The sequence below is a fragment of the Puma concolor genome, chromosome A1 (genome assembly GCF_028749965.1).
Source record: "Puma concolor isolate L17-30 chromosome A1, mPumCon1.1.hap2, whole genome shotgun sequence".
Taxonomy (NCBI): domain Eukaryota; kingdom Metazoa; phylum Chordata; class Mammalia; order Carnivora; family Felidae; genus Puma; species Puma concolor.
Window position 1 is genome coordinate 212,769,062 of NC_141667.1, and position 22,638 is coordinate 212,791,699.

The following is a 22,638-nucleotide window of genomic DNA, read 5'->3' on the forward strand; positions in this document are numbered from 1 at the left end:
TCACACATATGAGAAGACCCCTAATGACCTAGTGTTTTCATAATATTACCCCCTTTCTTCTTTAAATAATAGAAATCTATCTTAAATAAGTCTGGATTTAATCAAACAATTCTGGTGTCCCATGTCAAGATCCTTAAAATGGAATTCTTCCTATAATTGTTCTCACAACTGTCTGGCAATCGGTTAAGATTCTAAACTCAGTGGCACCAAAACACGAGACCCAAATAAAACCGCAAGACGAGAGGTAAGAAGGTAGAAGGGCAAGGGCTTAATACTGTAACACACATACTTAAAATATACACATGCAACATTTATAAATTATACATGTAGCTTTTTATCTTCCTACTGTACAAATTTTAGATAGAAGCAAACTTCTATTACTACTCGTAAGAAATATGCAAATTTATAATACAGAATAAAATATTAGGCCTTCCACCTTTCATAATGTAATTGCTCACTCAAATTTTCAATCATATGAATCCACTTTGGTTACTGTTAATTGAAGTGCATCAACATCTTGCATTAGGTCTTCTCTGAGAGGAAACAGTTTTGTTACACTTATCTTATATCCAGAACTAATCAGAAGATCCCATAACATTCATTTTTAAAAGAAAGCATGCTTCTACTGATTGACTTAGTGGTAAAAAGCTGATGAATATTTACTGATCTTCCCCTAAACTCAGTACCATGGTAAATACAAAAAGATAATGCATGGCCTTGTTCCCATGACATGTACAATTTAGTTCAGGAAACAAGAGACAATAACACCGAAAGGTAGTATAAAATTAGATGCTCATAAAGCTGGTCAGTACTACAGCATTTCAGAAGAGGGGATGGTCAAACAGGTCAAGGAGCACTCACAGACAACAAAGGACTTAAAATCAATCTTTTAAAGGAAGGTAATAGAATGTGGAAACACTAAGGGAAAGGATAAGATAAAGTATAGCATGTGTGTGCATTTGCATGTATGCTGAAACACAGAAGAATGCAGAGAATCAAAACTGACCAAAGTAAACCTGAAGACACTTACCAGCTTAACAACAGCTAAGGAGGCGTCAACAGGAAATGGTAGAACACGTGGTTAAATAAGCAAAGTAAAACCAAATTATGGAGTCTTGAGAGTCAGGCAGTAGTATTTAGGCTTGATTTGGGAAGAGGCATAAAGTCCCTGGAGATTTTCAAATCAAATGGCAACAACAGAGTGTAGTCCCTATGAACACAAAGCCCAATGCAAGTCACATGCGTGGGATCTGGTAACTACTATCCAAAAATGATGGGAACAGCTTAAACAAACATTCCACAACTTGACTGCTACACCAATAGCTTCCAGGCACCAATGTGGACACTGCCCTCCTTAAATTCTTCATTAATTACTTATAGAGATTCTCAACAATGGTTTTTTGTGGTTTTTTTTTTAAGTTTATTTATTTTTGAGACACAGGGAGAGAGCATGAGCAGGGGAGGGGCAGAGAGAGAGGGAGATACAGAATCCAAGCAGGCTCCAGGCTCTGGGCTGTCAGCACAGAGCCGGATGCCGGGCTCAAACCCATGAACCGTGAGATCATGACCTGAACCTAAGTCTGACGCTTAACCGACTGAGCCACTCAGGTGCCCCTCAACAATGGTTTTTAAACTGCCTAGAGTGCTGGAAAATTGTTTAAAACAAAATTCACTTAACTAATTTACTTAAGTTTTTGTTCTCTGCCTAAGAACTGGAAGAGAGGGGAAACAAGAAAATAAAATTTTCAAAAGATATTAACATTACCACATAACCTTTCCTATAAGTTACTCATCTGAACATCAAAACTGCCTTACAACCATTCGAATAAGAATGGAACTTTGAAATATGTGAACTAGTTGAATCTAGAGAGGTTGTATCCTGTCATTTAGTATTAAGTATTTTGAATAGATGATGCTGATTTAGTTACTCAATGAAGAAAGATGTCATATTCATGACAGATGCAAATTTCTTAGTCACTTAACAGAGACTGCTATCACCAGCATTCAAGGAGTCTCTACTTTCTTCCAGATAGATGGCCAGAAGACAGGTGGTCCTGTGAACACATGTAGTTGACCAAGTAAGGGTACATTAAACCTGCTCTTTAGTAGAGGTATGTTCTGCTTTATGGCTTTGCCTTACTCTTGCAAAGTTCAAGAATTCCAAGTCACCTTAGTAGATGTAATAGGCACTTATTAAATTTTTAAACTATACCTTTGCATAAAGACACATCCAGAAATTGTACAAGAGCACAGTAAGGTTTATTGATAATTTTTAGTAATACCGAGTGTCTAAAAAGTGCTTTATAATTTTCAAGGAAAAACATATATACTACCTTTACTTAAGTCTTAAACATTGATAACAAGCACTGGATTTTTAAAAAAGACACAAAGAACCATGACACTTATCCTTAAGGAGCTTGAGAAAGAAATGGTAACAACTTGGAAAATAAGTATGTGGAAGAAATAGATAAACCATTTATGTGTGCCAGGCCCTATGCTAAGTACTTTACTGTATCTGTCATTAAATCTTCATATCAGTAATATCCACCTCACTTTATTTACATAAAGATACAAGGATTGAGAGAGCCAACCAAATAAGGGCAGGGACATGGTCAGGGTCACCACCATACTCCCCCATCTAACACAGATGCTTCATGATAAATATCTGCCAAATGAATGCTCAAGCTGTTCGGAAAGTTTGAGCACATGTCTCAATTCAGCTCACACTCATCTACCTATTTATGCATTCAACAAATATCCACTTAGCACCTACAATATCTCAAGGCTCTGTTCTGTGTTAAACAAGTAACAGCAGTGAACAAAACAGACCAAAACTTCTACTTTCATGGGGATTCTAATCTAGTTACCTTTTTTTTTTCCTTTCTATTTCATCCATCAGCCCACCCACCTCCCCTTTGGTAACCATCAGTTTTACTTTATGGAGTCTGTTTTGGTTTGTTTCCTTTTTTCCCCCTTGTTTGCGGTTTTGTTTCTTAAATTCTACATATGAGTGAAATAATATGGTATTTGTCATTCTCTGACTCACTTATTTCACTTAGCATTTATACTCTTAGCTCCATGTTGTTGCAAATGGCAAGATTTCATTCATTTTTATAGCTGAATAATATTCCATTGTATCTATATTTCTATGTACACACCACATCTACTTTATCCATTTGTTTATTAATGAACACTTCAGCTGCTTCCATAATATGGCTATTGTAAATAATGCTGCAATAAACATAGGGGTACATGTATCCCTCTGAATTAGTGTTTCTGTATTTGGGGGGTAAATACCCAGTAGTGTGACTACTGGATAGGAAGGCAGTTCTGTTTTTAACTTTTTGAGGAATCTCTGTTTTCCAAGTGGCTGCACCAATATATCTGTATTCCCACTAACAGTGAACAAGAGTTCCTTTTTCTCCACATCCTCACCAACACTTGTTGTTTCTTGATCTAATTAGTGATTTTAATGAGGACAATTTTGTTTCCCGTCAAAATATTCTGAGTTAAAAATGTGGGACATTAAAAATGTCAGGCAATACAAGTTGCTATTTTACACCATGAGTAGAAACTTCTGCCACTCTCCTTCCATGTCTATCTCCCACTATCTCTGACCCCCCAACAATTGGGCACAGAAAATGTGACCTCTCCTACTCCAAGAGGACCGTAAGAGTTGTGGGAGAGGTGCTGCATCTTTAAGACAATTTGGAAGTACCTATGAAGAGGGAAAGGGAAAAACATGAGATGGGAATGTAGACAGGGGAGAGATACAGCTAAATCCAAAGGCAGGTTTCTTTCAGGCAAAGCTGATTAATAACCTAGATGTAGATTCCTAAAGGCCTCTATTTCACTTTAATTTTTATTTTGACTTTAAGTGAACTGAAATTTAACCACAATAAGTTTATTAGGATTTTAAAAAGCATTCTCTTTACAAATATAAACATTTCAAGGAAGAGACCATTCTCCCTGTATTGTCTCTTCTTATACTCTAGATGGCCTTCAGAAATCATATCAGTACTATCTATATTCTTAAGCACTCATAGGGACCTATCTGCCAGATGCTGGTGGGTGAGGGAGAAGGACAGGGAACAGACAGTGACTAAGACCCAGTCTTGCCCTATGGGCAATCACAGTCTGCCAGCTAAGACAAATGCTAATCACAATAATACTTATGATATAGCAGGGGTCGACACAAATTTTATTTTCCCATGTTATCCCATAATTATTTACTATGTCCCATCTCTTAAGGTTATAAGCTAATTGAGAATAAGACTTATATAATTTTTTTCTGTATGTTCCTTATTAACATAATTTAAAAGCATATTAAAAGTATACGGTGTTGGAGCGCCTGGGTGGCTCAGTTGATTAAGCATCCAACTTTGGCTCAGGTCATGATCTCACAGTTTGTGAGTAAAGCCCCACAAAGGGCTCTGCGCTGACAGCACAGAACCTGCTTTGGATTCTCTGTCTCCTTTTCTCTCTCTGCCCCTCCTCCACTTGCTCCCTCTCTCTCTCTCTAAAATAAATAAAAACATTAAAAAAGAAAAAAGTACATTGTGTTGAGAGTCAAAATTAGGCCACAAGATCAAAGGACATTGCCTTTTGTTAATAAAAAAGACTTACTGAAATTCTCCATTAAAATGATAAAAGATGAGTGTTTCCATTTGTCTGCTTTAGCATTTCACAGAATTTTACATGATGTCCTCACCTGCCAGAACCAACTGGTGGTATGCTACACTTTGCTATGCTCAAAGTGACATCTATACATGTATTTTCTGATTCAAACACAGAAAAACACAAATACAGAAATACCACCAGCAAATGATGCAATAATGGGAAGCCCTACTCAACAACCCTATGAACTATTCTCCACATGTCTAGCCTTTGTCAGGTGTTTTTATTTTGTTTTTTAAATCAGGTTTTAATAAATATTAAGAACTACTTCACTGGTTCTTCTGAAACTCCTTAAAAAATGAAATTCATATACTTTATAATTTTTCCTTTAATCTTTATTTTATTTATTTTTTATTTTTTTTTTCAACGTTTATTTATTTTTGGGACGGAGAGAGACAGAGCATGAACGGGGGAGGGGCAGAGAGAGAGGGAGACACAGAATCGGAAACAGGCTCCAGGCTCTGAGCCATCAGCCCAGAGCCCGACGCGGGGCTCGAACTCACGGACCGCGAGATCGTGACCTGGCTGAAGTCGGACGCTTAACCGACTGCGCCACCCAGGCGCCCCTCTCCTTTAATCTTTAAAAAGCAGATCTGAATCCTAAGATTTGACTTAATGTTTTTTACTTGATCATTTAAATTTGATTTTTAAAAATAAGATAGAGGGGTGGCTCAGTCAGTTAAGTATCCAACTTCAGCTCAGGTCATAATCTCATGGTTCATGAGTTTGAGCCCCTCATCAAACTCTCTGCTGTCAGCACAGAGCCCGTTTCAGATCTTCTCTCCCTCTCTGTCTGCCTATCCCCCTGCTTGCACGTGCTCCCTCAAAAACAATAAACATTTAAAAAGTAATAATCAAAAATAAATAAAAAATAACATAGGAACCTGTATCAATTTTCAGCTGGAAAAACTGTTAATACATGAACTTTTTAAAAACATTCCTAGAATAGGGGCGCCTGGGTGGCGCAGTCGGTTAAGCGTCCGACTTCAGCCAGGTCACGATCTCGCGGTCCGTGAGTTCGAGCCCCGCGTCAGGCTCTGGGCTGATGGCTCAGAGCCTGGAGCCTGTTTCCCATTCTGTGTCTCCCTCTCTCTCTGCCCCTCCCCCGTTCATGCTCTGTCTCTCTCTATCCCAAAAATAAATAAACATTGAAAAAAAAAAATTAAAAAAAAAACATTCCTAGAATAGAGAGATCTAAACTAAAGTCCTACTTGCAAAGAATCTTGCTCTGTTGATAATAAGGCTAATTTAGAGGCTCCAAATCACTGAAATACAAAACACTTCGAGACAAGAACAGAAAATAACATAGGGAAAAGAAGTAGTAGTAAAGGGAATTATTCCTTTCAGTGGAGAAATCAGGAAAATTGTAATGAAGAGCTAGACATTTTCACCAGATTAATCTAAAGACAAAAATAAAAGATTTTTAAAAAATGTTTATTTATTTTGAGAGAGATAGGGAGGGAGAGAGAGAATTCCAAGTACGCTTCTTGCTGTCAGTACAGAGCCCAATGCAGGGCTCGATCTCACAAAGTGTGAGATCATGACCTGAGCTGAAACCAAAAGTTGGATGCTTAACCTACTGAGCCACCCAGGCACCCCAAAAGTTAAAGATTTTTGACGCTCAACAATCAGTGATAACTAAGGTATTCTCAGCTACATTTCTGAGTGAACCAATAAACAATCACCACTGTTAATATGCTGCAAACACTAATAATTTCATTAAGAATACTTGATTTCTATAAAAAGCAAAAAACAAGTGGAGGGCAAAAGTAGGAAAGAAACCTTATAATGAAATTGTTTTTACAAATAAACCATAAAGGAATATTGTAGAAAAGAGTCACATTGTAGTTCTTTAATCAGCTTTTTGTTTCTAGAACGGAAGAAAAGAAGTATCAAGCATGCATTTATTCCTCCAAAAAGTAATCTATTATAGGCTAGGTACTGGGTATACAAAAATGAAGAAGTAGCTAGTTCACTGCCTAGAGCAAGAAAAAAGCATATGAACAGATAACTATAAAACAATGTAAATAAATAAGTTAATGAAGTGTTAAGGGAATAGAGAGAAAGAGATAAATACCTGTGAGAACTTGAGAAACTTCACAAGGAAGTGACATGTGGGTCATTTCTTTAGGGGTATCTTTTTCCAAAGTAGAGATAATGTAACGGGGGAAGGGACATTCCAGGTAGAACAGGCAAAAGTAAACTCAAATATTTTAATCATGGAATAATACATAGCAATTTAATGAAAACAAACTTTTTCCTAAAAGGACATAGGATGTAGCATCAGAAGATATACATTCAAATCCTAGTTCTTCCATCTACTATATTGTCTCAAATAAGCCAAGCTCTATGACCTCCTTTTTGTCATTTTAAAGTTGTACCATAAAATGCTTTAAATATTTTAAAGAATCTGGATATGCCAAAATACAAAAGTAAATTAACACTTTAATACTAAAATTCTGAGATAAAAATATTAGCTTATCACTTCATATTGAATGTATATCATATATACAAATTTGAAAGCCAATCTCTTATGACCTATAAAAATTTTACAAAAGGGGGCACCAGGTGGCTTAGTCAATTAAGTGTCCAATTCTTGATTTCGGCTCTGCCGGGTTCCATGCTGGGAATGCAGAGCCTGCTTGGGATTCTCTCTCTCTCCCCTTCTCTCTCATCCCCTCCCCAACCACATTTTCTCTCTCAAAATAAATAAATTAAAATTTTTTCCACAAAAATAAACACACTTTAAATTATGTAAAAGTTGTATTTTCTATATCAAACATCTAATTGTAATCCATAGTCCTTATAATAGAAAACAAGGCTACAACATAACTAGAATTAACAAGTGACACAAGTTTAGTGAAACAAGTCTTATACTTAACTGGTCTCCCTAATGGGAAATTAAAGCAGCAATTGTACATCTGTGTCTCTGTTCCTCTCATCGTGGTTTAACTGACAGGAAGCAGACAACAAGATATGGCATACAAACGTCAAGTATTTCCTGCCTTCTCTGCTACATTTTTATGTCTTGTTTTATAAATAGTCCAATAGTTTACGTGAAAATGTATTAAAGCACAGTCAAGTATACCATACAAATGGTGAAGAGTGTTTATGAAAACAGAGCAAGTAAAAAGGTATTTTGAGGTTGGGATCTAAGTTGCACACAAAAACTCATTATTACAGTTTTCTAAAAAAGTATTCTTAGGAGTTAACATCTTACAAATTAAGACTTAACCACAATGACTGAGTAAAACATCAAGTGTCTAAACAACAGAACAAGCCCTCAAACTGGTTAGATAAGTAACACTTGACCACCTAGATAAGTAAAAGATAAGTACCACCTTAAAAAAAAATTAATCTTCAAGCAATTGTCTCACAACAAAGCAGGACAGATTACTTGCCTCTCTGATCTTTGGTCACTTTGGCTTCTTGTCAGCACTCTTCCCAAATTATAATTTGTGTCCCCACCCCCTGCAACCAAGCTATCTCTACTCCCTTGCCCAAATTGGCTAATATTACTTATTCATTTATGTTCAACTCTCAACTATTACATAAACTAAATAAAACTCTATTCTCAAAAAGTGAATTCTTACTGCTCTAAGTCATGTTAAGCAAACTTCCAATTAATTACAACTAAAACAGCGATGCTTAATTTTCATCATGCCAAACTGCTTTCCAAACCAATAATTCTTAAGAACCACCTCAGTTCATCACTCATATGCCTCAATCTATAAAGTTCTGTGTGCAATGCAGCCATCTTCTCCATTCATATTGGTCAATTCTTACCTTACCACAACTACATTTCACCAAGATTCAGTGCTATTCCTTTCTAGGTCAATGTTCAAAATGACTCAATATTTTACTGCACATAAACCCATCCTGAGCTTCCTGTCACCTCTCTTTCCTAAACAAAGCTTAGTATGCACTTAATAGTAAACTTCAAGCATGGAACCATGCTCCTGAAGTAACATTAAATGACTGGCTTGGAAAACAATTTCTTTCTTACCCAGTATTTTTCAGTGGAAGGATGTAGTTCATTCTTCTCAAGAGTGTACGAGTTATTAGTGTCTTCTTAGCATGTCTTTAGTACATTGCTGCTCTTACTTATAAATAAATGTATTACCTCAACCATCCCCAGTATTTAGGAATAAATGCTCTCGGAACCCCAAGGGAAGTATCCATTTCCTTACACATTAGCTCCCTTCCCACAGCCTGTGACTCTGTCTGATGCTTGGTCAATCACCCTAAATGGTGGGAAGTCTCATAGCATCTAAGAACCTATTATCACCACCTTCTCAAAAATCAAATATGCTAACAATGGTGTGCAACTGTTGGATTGTAACAAGGGCAAGAATGTGTTACGCTTTCCCTTTCAGTTTATTCCTCAGACTAAGAGGCTGTAAATTATTCTATAATATACAAATTTGTCTCTGATCCACAGATCAAAGGATCAAACAGGACATCTAGTGTAGAAAGTTCATATCATAAAACATTTTCAGTAAGGTTATTTACAAATAAATAATCTGTTTCTAAATGCAAACTGTTTCAAACTGTCTCTCAAATTAAAACACACATAACATTAATTTTAATTACTCTAATTTAAATCTAAAATGTTTAATTTTCTTTGGGCTTTAATATGTAAGTGTTTTGTGTGGTATATTTTAAACTTTACATAAATAGTACCATATCATATATATTCTCCTAGTATACTTTAATAGATGTAAGATACAAATTTTTGAATAAACACAAAGATTATTTGAAAGAAATTTTAAACATTAAACAGTCTTGACTTAGTGCTTAGAAAAGTATTATTACTGAAGACAAGTCATGGTTATTAGGCTTCCATTATAACAAAGAGAAAGATCTAAGATCTACAAAGCAGGCTACCTTCAATGATGCCTCTCACGAAAAGTGTTCAGACTTTCTGCAGAACACAGTTCACCATAAGACAACCATGTGTGGAGATCTTAAACAAGAAGCCTGGGGCCGGGGGTGGGGGGGGGGGCATCTAACAGTAACAGTTTCTGACAGCTTAAAGGCTACACCCTCCACTATTGACAGTGATGGTTCCACCGGCATGAATATGTTATCATATCAACTGCAATGAGAAAATCTCTGGCTATGTTTGTTTTCAGAAACTTACGTCTTTAATTCACTCTGAAGCTGAATAATACACAGCAACTCAAAGTTCTCCCAATTAAGAACACATTAAGAAAATGTAAATCAGAAAATGCCAATGAGAAAGTGAATCTACATGAAGAAGTGAATTTGAAGGCATATTTCACCTCTTTCCATAAACCATATAAAAATGATTGATACTGATATTGATCCTTTTATATTGAAAATTAAACTCAGAGTTACTACACAGAAACCCCTTGGACAGAAGAGAAGCCAGCAGCTGCCTTCTTGGCCTTTTAATTTCCCTTTTATTAATCACAAAATCACCAATTAAAGGCAAATGTTGCGGGTCAGGATCAATACTTTCACTTTCTTCAAGAAATTTTGATTTCCTCATTAGAGAAGTACTGTATAATCGGCTTTTATTTGACATAAACTTTCACAAATTTAAATTCTATCATAAAACTGTGTAGAAGAATCATCCCTTAGTTAACTAATCCCCATTTTTGGACTCTTGGACTATTTCTAAAGTTGCCATATTACAGCGATTCCCAAAATGTACTTCTCAGAGCCACAGACAATTCATAAACCTTTTCAGAGAGTTCACGAGGTCAAAACTATTTTCAGACTAACACTAGGGTATTATATGCCTTTTTGCACCATGTTCACATTTACAACTAATAGTGCAAAAGCAAAGGTGGATGTAACTGTTAGTGCCTTGGCATGAAGCAGGGCTAGGTTACCAAACCACATTAGTCATTATAAAAGAAGGCAGTTTCACTTAAGAATATCCTTGACAAAGAGTAAAAATAATTTCTTAAATCTCAAACATTAAATACATGCCTTTTTAATGATAAAATAGGAAGTATGTATAAAGTGCTTCTGTCAAATTCTAAATAGAATGGTTGTCTTGAGAAAAAATACTAATTATTTGAGTTGTGAGCTAAACTAGCTGCTTTTTTTCATGGAATGCCATTTTTACTTGAAAGAATTACTCATTATTCATAATTGGATATTTGGCAGACATGTTCCCCAAAATGAATAAAGTGACCCTGTCACTTCAAGGAAAACAACAGCATTTGTCACCAATGATAACATGTGAGCTTTCAGAAGTGCCTAGATGGCTCAGTCAGTTAAGCGGCCGATTTTGGCTCAGGTCAAGATCTCTCCGGGTTTGTGACTTTGAGCCCCGCACCAGCCCACTCTGCTGTCAGCACAGAACCTGCTTCTCGTCCTCTGTCCCTCCATGTGTTTGCACCTCCCCGACCTGTGCTCTCTCCAAAACAAAACGTTAAAAAAAAAAAAAAAAAACATGAGCTTTGAACTGAAAATCAGAATTTTGGAAAATTTATATCCACTACTTTGGGTTTATTAGCTTTTCCAATACTTAAAAAGACTTTTTGATAAGATTGGGTTTTTTTTTTTTAATTTTTTTAATGTTTACTTTTGAGAGAGACAGAGCAGGAGAGGGCAGAAAGAGAGGGAGACACAGAATCCCAAATAGGCTCCAGGCTCAAAAATGTCAGCACACAGCCCAATGCAGGGCTCGAACTCACAAACAGTGAAATCATGACCTGAACCAAAGCCGGACGCATAGACCAACTGAGCCACACAAGTGCCCCTAGTATTTTTTTTTTTTATGTTTATTTTTCAAAGAGAGGGAGAGGGAGAGACAGTATGAGTTGGGGAGGGGCAGAGAGAGAAGGAAATATAGAATCTGAAGCAGGATCCAGGCTCCAAGCTGTAAGCACAGAGCTCCACACTGTCCACACAGAGCCTCACAAGGGGCTCGAACTCAAGAGCCATGAGATGATAACCTGAGCTGAAGTTGGATGCTTAACCAACTCAGCCACCCAGGCACCCCATAAGATTGGTACAGTATTAAAGAACATGATTCTTAGGGGTACCTGAGTGGCTCACTCAGTTAAGCATCCCACTCTTGATTTTGGCTCAGCTCATGATCTTACAGTTCATTAGTTTGAGCCCTGTGACGAGCTCCGCACTAACAGTGAACAGCCTAACTTGGGATTCTCACCCTCCCTCTCTGTTCCTCCCCTGCTTGTGCTCAAAATAAACATTAAAAAAATATTATGTCAACATTTGGAATACTCAGTTGACCAATGAATGTTACAAAATCTTGCTTAGGAAAATATTAATTCATTCAAAGCGCAAGGCAGACAAATGGACTTCAATGTTACAGAGGACAAAAAGTTCATTGATAGGGTTTCAGAGTCCCTTGCACCTTTAGGAGACTAGCATTTGTTGAGTTTTAGTGTAGTATCCACTACACAGTAGTGTAGTAGAAGAAATCCACAATCATCTGAAGCAGCTATAAAATACATCTCCCTTTTCCAAGCAGACATTTAAAGTAGGCCAAATTTTCTGCACATTGTTCAACCAAAGGAACATACTGCAACAGATTTAATGTAGAAGCAGATATGAAAATCTAGCTGTCTTCTGTTGGGCCAAAGATTAAAGATTTGCATTTCTTCCCATACAGTTTTTGTTTTTGAAAACATAGTTGTCTTTTATAAAAATAATTATGTAATGAGTTTATTATTTTAAGAAATTAATGTACCAATATTTTAAAAATTGCTTAATGTTTATTGAATTTTGAGAGAGAGAGACAGAGACAGAATGTGAGCAGAGGAAGGGCAGAGAGAGAGGGAGACACAGAATCTGAAGCAGGCTCCAAGCTCCGAGCTGTCAGCACAGAGCCCAATGTGGGGCTTGAACTTCCAAACTGTGAGATCATGACTTGAGCCAAAGTTGGACACTCAACCAACTGAGCTACCCAGGCACCCCAATATATTGATATTTTTAAATTGTGCTTTAATTTCTTTTTAAAAATTGTTTTTCTTTAATGTGTATTTACTTTTGAGAGACAGAGAGAGAGAGAGAGAGAGTGTGTGTGTGTGTGTGTGTGTGTGAGAGAGCAGGGGAGGGAGGGGGGAGGGAGGGGGGACGGAGGGGGGAGGGGGGGAGAGGGGGTGGAGAGGGGGTGGAGAGAGGGGGGAGAGGGGGGGGAGAGAGAGAGAGAGAGAGAGAGAGAGAGAGAGAGAGACTGAAGCAGGCTCCAAGCTCTGAGCTATCAGCACAGAGCATGACATGGGGCTCAAACTCCCAAACTGCAAGTCATGACTTGAGCCAAAGTTGGATGCTTAACCGACTGAGGCACCCAGGTGCCCTGTGTTTTAATTTCTAATACTGGTAAATACTGATGAATGAAACTCACATGAATAAGAGCTCTTTGCGATCCTCCATTATTTTTAAGAGTATAAAGAAGACAAATTTTGAGAAGATATAAAGTATAAAACTTGTAAACTGCTACACTATTAAAACCAGTGGTTCAAATATCTTCAGAGCTTCCTCTGTGTTCCCATCCTTAAATTTTCTTTAAGACAGAGTCCTACAACTGAGATCATTATGTCAAAACATTTGATATACGTCAATTGCTCTCCAGAAGGTTTTTCAGTTAATACTTCTATCACTAGAATACACGCAAACACATTTCATGGTGTTCTCACCATTCTGCAATACTTTAATTTTTTGTCAGTATGATAGGCAAAAAAGGTAATTTCATTTAATTTGCATTCCTTTACTACAATGTAATATTTTTTTTTTTAATTTTTTTTCAACGTTTATTTATTTTTGGGACAGAGAGAGACAGAGCATGAACAGGGGAGGGGCAGAGAGAGAGGGAGACACAGAATCGGAAACAGGCTCCAGGCTCTGAGCCATCAGCCCAGAGCCCGACGCGGGGCTCGAACCCACGGACCGCGAGATCGTGACCTGGCTGAAGTCGGACGCTTAACCGACTGCGCCACCCAGGCGCCCCTACGATGTAATATTTTAACATTAAACATAATAAACATAAGTGTAATTATATTAAATATACATTACATATTTATATAATCACTATAATTAATACCTTCTAATGTATTACATATAAGTAACTTAATACCCCAATTTTAGTAACTTTTGCCGTCGTTTTAAAAAGAACTTGGAGGGGCACAAATAAATATATGGTAAAAGTGATCACCTAAGATCTTCATCATTGGGGAAAAAACCTCCAAACTGATGTTTTTATTTTAGTTCTGGTCTAGAACACTTGTGATTTTTTTTAACTCTGATTTAATTTATGTAAAACTCTCCTTTATTATTAATAGGAAAAAGGACTAAATCAAATGCTGTAAGCATCAGTGACCTATTAAATTACTCACTCTTAGGCAAGTTACTTAACCATAGTTTCCTAAATTAAATTTAAGAATGGAGGGAAAAATCTGTAAGAATGGTATTTAAACCACCGGTTGCAATCATGCAACATTCTTTTAGTGTCAAGATCCATTTATACTCTTAAAAGTTACTGAGGACCACAAAGAGCTTTTGTTTCCATGGGTTATATCTGTCAATATACAAATTCTTTACAAGGATGGGCTATTATTTATTAAATGCCTTTTACAGAGATCCTCTCTCAGAATACTATATTGAAAAGAAAACTCTGAGATACAGTTTTTCCCCAGTAAAATAAAGCTTTTGAAAATTAAGTTCTAGTATGCTTTCTTCATCTCTGTATATCCCAAAAAACACTTTGAGGACCACTAATCTAATCTATTTGTAACTTTTCTTATCTTTGTATACATTAGAATACATCTTAAATGGGTGTTAATTAATAGAACATAATTTATGAATAAATTTTCTATGTTTTATTCATGGATATATTCCGTAGCATCAAGAATAATGCCTGAGTTGCTTAGTTGGTTGAGAGTCTAACTTTGACTCAGGTCATGATCTCATGGTTCATGAGTTTGAGCCCTGCATGGGGCTCTCTGCTGTCAGTGTAGAGCATGCTTCAGATCCCCCATCCCCTTCCCTTTACCACCCCCCGCCCACCCACTCTCTTTTTCAACACTAAATAATTAAAAAAAAAAAAAAAAAAGAATCCTTCTGAACCATAAAATCCTGTGACTTCTAATTTCATTTGTTCTTTTTTTTGTCCCTGCCACTACTTATACATACACTGTGGGAAATATCTTAGAAAAGAGAGCCAAGAGATGATTATGAAAGCAAAAACCTGGATTAAGATCTATGCTTTCACTTTTTTATAGCAATTCCTACAATTATATTATTAAATTTCAGAACCCTTACATAGAGAATCCACGTCAATTTTGTAACAACAACAACAACAAAAAACCACTAAAGATACAGGAAATGCTACCATTATAATAAGGATTTTAAGGAAGCCAGATGAAACATCCATCATGTCAATAAATCTGGCTAGATGCAAAAGTCTAATTTAGGGTATTAGTTCATCAGTGTCAATTAGTACTCTACCAACTGTGTGTTTTATGTATCTTTTCGTTCTGAAATGTGTTTTTGAATATTTGAATGTGGGATGGTTCTAAATATTAAATTATTTCTGGCAAACTATAGTTCCAACTTGTTAATGGATCTCAGCTGGAAGTTATCCATGAGAAGTATGTCTAGGGCCATCTTGTTAGTTGTATGGGATAGACACAGTCTTATGTAACTTAGTTCTGAATCTAGCTAATCATTCAGTGAAGCAGGAAGTTAATACTTTTTATGATGTAGATAGAGCTTATTCACCATTTTTAAAACTTACCTTCTAAAAATAAAAAAATCTAAAAAATTAAAAAATAAAAATCGACTTCTCATCAAATGAACATTATTTCTCAGTTATTTATAAATGTGGGACAAAAATAACTACCCCTTAGACAGGAAAATTTATTATGAAATAGCTTTATACTAATATCTTACCATATTCTGCTTCAGATTCTTAAGAGAAAAAAAGGCCACATATAGCTAAAGACTCCTATATATCCCCTCTCTAATCTCATTTTATCCCTCCCAACTATCCTAAATTTGATGTTGTCCCTATCTGTCCAATTTTTATACCTTTAATACATATGTATCAATAATCATATTGTTTTTATGTATATAACTGGGACCATATTATATCTATTGTGTTAAAATTTTAATTCAAAATTGTTTGAAATAACTCCAGTTAATAAATGACAGGCATGGTAAACTGTTTAGTGGTCAAATATATTGATGTCTGCAACATACTCTGAAATGCATCAATTGCCCATCTGTTTACGGTCCTCAAGGATTTTATCCCCCAGGACAATACACCATAGTAAGTAAGATGCTGAATGGGTAAGAAGGCATCAATGGCAGGCATGTGTTCCTAGGAAAGATAATGAAGAACTCTAAATGATCTTAAACTATCCATTCTCTCCATACTTTTTGTAAACTTCTCTCATACCTCAATGTGATGATACCGCCTTAAAGAACTCTTGCACATATGTTCTACAAACCATGTCCAAGAATGTTTCCAAACTAGAAATAATCTAATGTCATCAATAAGAAAGAGTGAATACATTCTGGTCTGGACAGACAATGGAATATAACATGGCAATTAAAATTAATTAAAATAATCTCACAGAGTTGAATGAAAGAAGCAAGTCACTACAGAATATATATGGTGTGATTCCATTTACATGCAGTTCAAAGGGGTAAAAGTATAATGAAAAAAGTCAGGACAGTAATCATTTTTAAGGAGAAACAAACATGGGACAGGAGTGGGGGACTTCTAACATAATGAGCCCATTTCTTAACCTAGGTTGTGATATGGGTAAACACTTTGCAATTATATTTGAACAGTACATGTTTTATACATTCTCCTACATGCACATTTCAGTTAAAAAAAAAAGAAAGAAAGAAAATTAATCGCCCCATTACAATACTAAGCTTCCGTTTAGTATTTTGATATAAAAAAATAAGATTCACACAAACTAACAGTTATTAATTCAACACCTCATATTTATAGTTTTACTGTAAAATTTGTTTCACTGTTCATATGACTGTTTTTTCTAAAACACAGAAAATAACCAATTTCCTTTAATTTAAATGTTTTAAAGTATACAATTCTGCATAAACACAAGGCCCTATATGACTGGGCATCCATCAGATAATGAACTTCACATGATGTTTTAACTTGTAAAATCATACTAGTTCCTGCTACCTTGAAGAACTTCTACTATAAGAGTAAAAGGCTGGACAAGGATAGATCCAAGAAAACAAATTTTTTAAAAAACCCCAAAACTTCTCTAAGAAGTGGCTGCCTCTGAGGAGCAGGACTGAGAATGGTAAGGGGGAGAGGAGGGAGGCTGCTTTTCATTACAGGCTCGCTGTAAAACACGGACACGAAAAAGAGCTGACACCCTACTATTCATCAATTAAAAAAGCAAATGAAAGAAAAGATAGCTGAATTCCTATAGCAGGGAGAGAATGAAAGTGAAAACAGAAGTTTAGGAAGAGTTTTCTCACAATAATGGTGTTAATTCAGATATTTATAACTGGAAGAGAGGAAATCAAAATGCTTCTGCAGAGAAATTTATACGACCAAAGATCTGCTGCGTAATTTCTTTCTATCCACCAACAGAGCAATTAGCAAATGAGTTACATTTTTGTAAAGGGTGAAATGCCTAGACACTTGTAGTATAGATCAAGAGCTACTTTTACTATAGTATACCGACCATCTGAGAAAACACAAAGATAGATATGAGATGAAAAACTTTCTCTTAAGTAGGTTCTTATACTAATAGGAGAAAGAGATTACTCCAACAGTTGAAAACTGCCGTAATCATTTCAGTTGACTCAATGAGATTACTAATTCAATTTCTACCATCCAAATGAAGCAGCTGCTAAGCAAAGGAACAAAATATTCTAGCCAAACAATGGAAGCAATAATTATTTTCACACCATTCAACTAATGGACTATTCTTCAAAACTTCACAAGAGTCTGTGAATACCTTTGTCCCATTAGATGAGATGTAATGTAAGATAAAGCCTACAAATATGCAATCAGTGATAGAGTTAAATGTCCAAAGAAACCTCGATCATGTCCAAGCATCACACGGTATTAAAAATAAATAAATAAACAAACAAACAAACCAACCTCCTTCCCAGACTCAAACAACTGTAAATAATAATAGTGTATTTCCTAGGACAGAAAGATTTTCAAACGCTGTGAATGCTACCCTAAATCAGGAAGGGATGTTTTGCCTAGAACCCCAAGGATCAGGGAATGGAGATGCCATGAAACACCAAATGGAACTAAAAAAAACTAACATTGAGAAAGCAATGGTTTACTGAGATAAAAAATAGGTTAATTACATTTGAAAAAAAATAGTTTAATTATTTACTGTGGTCAATATAGCAGTGGGTTTGGGAGCAGAAGGAGAAGCAGAATTAGAGAAGCAGAAAAAGGGAAAGCCACAAAGTTGACAGACACAGAACAGCAAAAAATGGAATAAAGAAAGAAAAAACTGGGCGAGGGAGAAGAGGGTAAATAAGTTATAATACTGATAATAAACTACTCCAGCCACTTTCTTTACTTAGCAGAGGCTGTGGCCTTCAAAATATCACTGGTGCTTGAAAATTCAAATATTAAAATGCTAAGTAACTGCTCTTCCTAAACATGTACTTTTTCTGAAAGTGTGGCCTACAAGCACTTGCACCGCAAACATTTAGGGTAATTATTACAAATGCAAACTGATAAGCCAAACCCTAGGCCTAATGAATCAGAATCTCAGGAGTTGAAGCCAGGTGATTCTCTATTACACCAAAGGTTGAAATTACTGCTTTAAAACATATACTACCAAGTAGATTTTCATTTTTTTCTTTGGTTAGGAAGTGCCGACACCAGACAGATTACGCTGAGGGCCACATGACTTTTAAAGATTTGCCACCCCTAACTTTAGCAGAATTTGCCCAACTGAGTAGCTAAGGGTTTGATGAAGCAAATAGTAACTGTTTACTAATATGTGCTTGGTAGTTTTGTCAAAGGTTCCAAAAGACAAAAAAATAAAACATTTCTCACCTCAAAGAGCTTACATTCTCATTCTTATTGGTGAAGGCACTCCCCTTAAGCTAGGCAAATGCTACTCAGTCTTCAATACTAACAATTCCTAAAGATCCATATACTTCCCTATTTTAAGTTGCAGTCATGTTTTCACCTTTAGGCAAATAGTCTGAACCTGAATTTAACTTCTTGGTGGCTTGGTTCCATTCTTATTTTACTGATGTTACCACACCCTGTTTTTCCAGTAAGAATCTAAGTTTGTGAGGAGAGAGCCTAGGTTTTCTGGCTGTTTCTGTGCTCTCTGTTGCTTAGGACAATGAAAACCACCTTGTGGAGGGTCTGATATCGAACTGGGTTAGAGGACTTGGAGATGTAAGAGATGCAACAGTTACGTGCAAAGTGATTTAAAAAACCAAATTTCAGACCTAAAGAAAGGCAGATTGAAAGTAAATTTCAACCACTCCAACAAAATACATCAAAAAGTTAAAGATTTTGTATTCCCCATTAGTTTCTTAATGTGCCTAGTATGTATAGTCAACTCTCAAAGGAGGAGAGAAGATACGACAAACAAATGGAATGAGATTACTAATTCTGGAAAGGTTCAGTTCAAGAGGAGTGTAATGTTAAAGTTTAGAGACTTGTAGACTTTGTAAACTTATATGCAGGGTTTTACACACACATACACTTTAATATAACAAGGCATCATATTAAACAGTATTTGCCCTCCTAAAAGAACAAGAGATAAAACTAAAGCAGAAATAAACCTGTCTGGCTCTGAAGTTCAAAGTAAATTCCCAACTCCTCATAATTCCATCCCCCTGGATTCATCTTAAATAAGCAATGACACAAACAATGCTTCAACTATGAAAAAATGCTAATAATGAAAAAAAAAAGCTGTTGTAGAAATTAAACAAATGCATCATCTTCTCTGATGAAAAACCAAACTAGTTGGAACACATTTTCAAGATCATTGGTTAATTCATTTGGTACATCTTATTACCAAACTTATCACCAAGCAACTTAATTAAGGTTTTATTTACTCTTAAGGAAACACAGATCATTTCAAACAAAGCATCACTTGTTAGTGTGGACTAGCATGAGCAGCTCCGGGCTGGAAGCCCTGCCATTAGGCACTGCACAACCTTGAGCAAGTCACAAGACCTCTTCGGGCCACTGTTTCTTCATCTATACAAGTGAGGCAGCTGAATGATCTTCAGTGTTTTTCAGTGCTTAAGTTCTTTAAATGGGTAATTCTAAGTTTCATTCTGATGACTCGATCTACACTTATATTCAACCTTATGAAAGGAAAACAGTGGGAAGAAGACTGCTAAGTAAGTCTTTCTGGCCTTCCCTTGCTTCCATGTTTTTTTTTTTCCTTCCCTTGTCCTTGAAGCCCCACTTCAGTCTTCTTCACAAAATAAGAAACTGAAATATATGATCAGTATCTATTTTATTTATACCAGCTGCTTAATTTTAAGAAACTAAATCTTTCTACTTCCCTTTAATAAATAAAATCTTATTTAGTTGTTTGTCCCTAGATTTTTCTCTCATGGGTCACTGGCTTTTAAAAACTTAAAAGAAAAGAAAAAAAAAAAAAAAAGCCAAAAGTTTCCTTAGATTTTTCACACAGACCAGACTAGAAGTAAATACAGGCTCTACTTACTCAAAGGCTGACTAAACCAGCAAGATGCAAACAAAGATGATAGCAAATGGCTCAGAGCTGAATTGGTAAAATGTCTGCTATGTCTTTCCTGCAAAACCACAAAACTGAGACCTGTTAATATAAAAATCCTTTCCAAGAGTATGAAGTAGTAACTAATTGCCTTTCTATCTTCCCTTTCAGCGGATAGGCCTTTAAGCACTTAAAAAGTCAGTAACAGCAAATTTCCAAAGAACTAGCTAAACATCATTATAGTCAATAATATATGACTTAAGTTTTATTTCCAAATATTTTATTCATAATCCCTGCATATTCAAATTTTACTTGCATTCAAGTTTTAATTTCATAAATAACTTTCGTAAGTAAAATACTACTTCACTCAGCTTCTCAGAGGACCTAGAACTTGAAGGCACACCAGAATATACACTAGCCAAAATTTCGTAATTTCAATGATGATAAATATTCCAGGAAAAGACTAAGCAATCTTTTCTTTCACACAAAAGGTATTACTTTTTTTCTTCAAAACAAGCAAATTTTATCAACAGTATAGAGGGAAGGCCAATATTCTTTACTTTTTCTTTACACACAAATTGAAATACTACATGCTTCCTCAGAAGCCAGCCATGCATCTAAGGTTGTTTCTCAGAATAAGTTTCCAGTGTGAATTATAAAACTTTATTATTTTTTTCTGATACTAAATGAACTGGTCTACTCTTTCTTCCTCTTTATTTAATAATCACTTTTACTTATTATCTATCTAAATGGCTTCATTTTCCTTAAACTTCTATTTAGTTTTCAAAAATTAATGTTATAATTTCATTAATTTAAGAAAAAAGAGGAAAGAACAGTCAATGAGCAATACCTATGACCGAGTTGTCTCCAAACCTCCCTTTAACCAAAATGCCAAAACACCACCACTGCCTCGGAAATTTTTTCTTAACATCCGTATCACACACGCATAGTACATGAATTTACTTAATTGTAACTTTCTAGCTATCCCACAAATACAACTGGATTTTTTTTTTTTTTTAAATGAAAACTTGACTGGTTTGTTTTGTAGTATGAAAAAGAAAGAAAAATCTCCTTTATTCTCAAGTCATACAGGGGGCAAACAAAGAAAACAAATTATGTAAAATATAAAAAAAATGCTTTTCTAAGAAGATCTAAAACTTTCCAGAATTTGAATGCTTTGTTTCCCCCTAGCAGTTAAGTGCAATCAGGCATGTGACTGACTACACACATTTTTTTCAGAGAGTTAAAGAACACATTCAGCCATGTTCTTCGACAGGTAAGAACCACCCTCCGTTTATCAGCTCAGGAAACAGACAGAAGCAAACACACAAACTCATAACAAGTTACCTTCAAATATTCTCGTTCTCTTTTTGTCCTTTGGGCTTGAAAATAAAAAGCAATCCGGCAAGTTTTATGCTGTTAAAATGGCTCCTGTAGATTGGGGAAGTGGTGTCTGTGCTTCAGCCTATGAGTCATACATGAAACTAAGTGTTTCTAAGGGAGGCACGCCCATGTTGCTGTGGACCCAATTATTCTGCTAGGTCAAACATGCAAATCTACAGGTAAAAACAGAGGAGAAGTACAGAAAAAGGAGAGACAGAGAGCCAAGGAGCAAGATCTACCTTGATTAAACCATTATTCAGCTCATGTTAATTACCATAATTTAACATTAACAATAAAATAGAACTCAGGATCTACACAGAAACAAAATTAAAACCGTATGCTGTTTTACAAAATAAAATCTCAACTTTTAAAAATTATATTAATATATCAAGTAAATAAAACTATGAAAAGAAAAAAAGTGTGGGAGGGAATGGAAGGGAGACAGCAAATTTTCTGGCTTTTAGTGTGACAATGGACTAGTGAGTCTAACCAGGCTACTCATTAACCCTTACATGAAAGGGGTACATTGCTATGTAATCTGGAAAAGCTAGCAAACTGCAGTATCAGATGCAGATTTACAAGTCCACTAAACATAAAATCTAGAAAATTCAAAGTTCAGTAGAAAAATAAGTGTGAATTAACCTGGTTTATAAATTTTTTTAAGAATTCAGGGTTAGAAAGGAGCTAAAGTCTAATATAGCATAATGATTTTAAATAGTATCACAAGCTTGATAAAACTCTATTTTAAACAGATTACCAATGCAATCATGGTTCATGATTCTATGCTCCCAATTGATAGCCACCGTTTTCTTTACCAAAATATTCCACAAATAAAAACGTACCATGTGCCAGGCACCCTGCTGCACCATACATGGTGACCCTAAGGTGCCAACAAACGATG

General features: G+C 35.8%; 1 protein-coding gene across 4 annotated transcripts in view; it reads right to left on the reverse strand.

Moving 5' to 3' along the window:
- ELF1 (E74 like ETS transcription factor 1) overlaps positions 1–22,638 on the reverse strand; it is a 111,121-nt gene that overhangs the window by 62,970 nt on the left and 25,513 nt on the right. The window contains exon 1 of one of the 4 annotated variants that reach the window (XM_025923576.2): positions 21,702–22,009. The exons of 1 other annotated variant lie outside the window; for it this stretch is intronic. The gene's annotated coding sequence lies outside the window, so the exon portion shown is untranslated. Of the gene's footprint in view, positions 1–21,701; positions 22,010–22,638 lie in introns of those variants that run through there. 2 more of the 4 variants (XM_086711258.1, XM_025923574.2) reach the window with 2 other exon arrangements.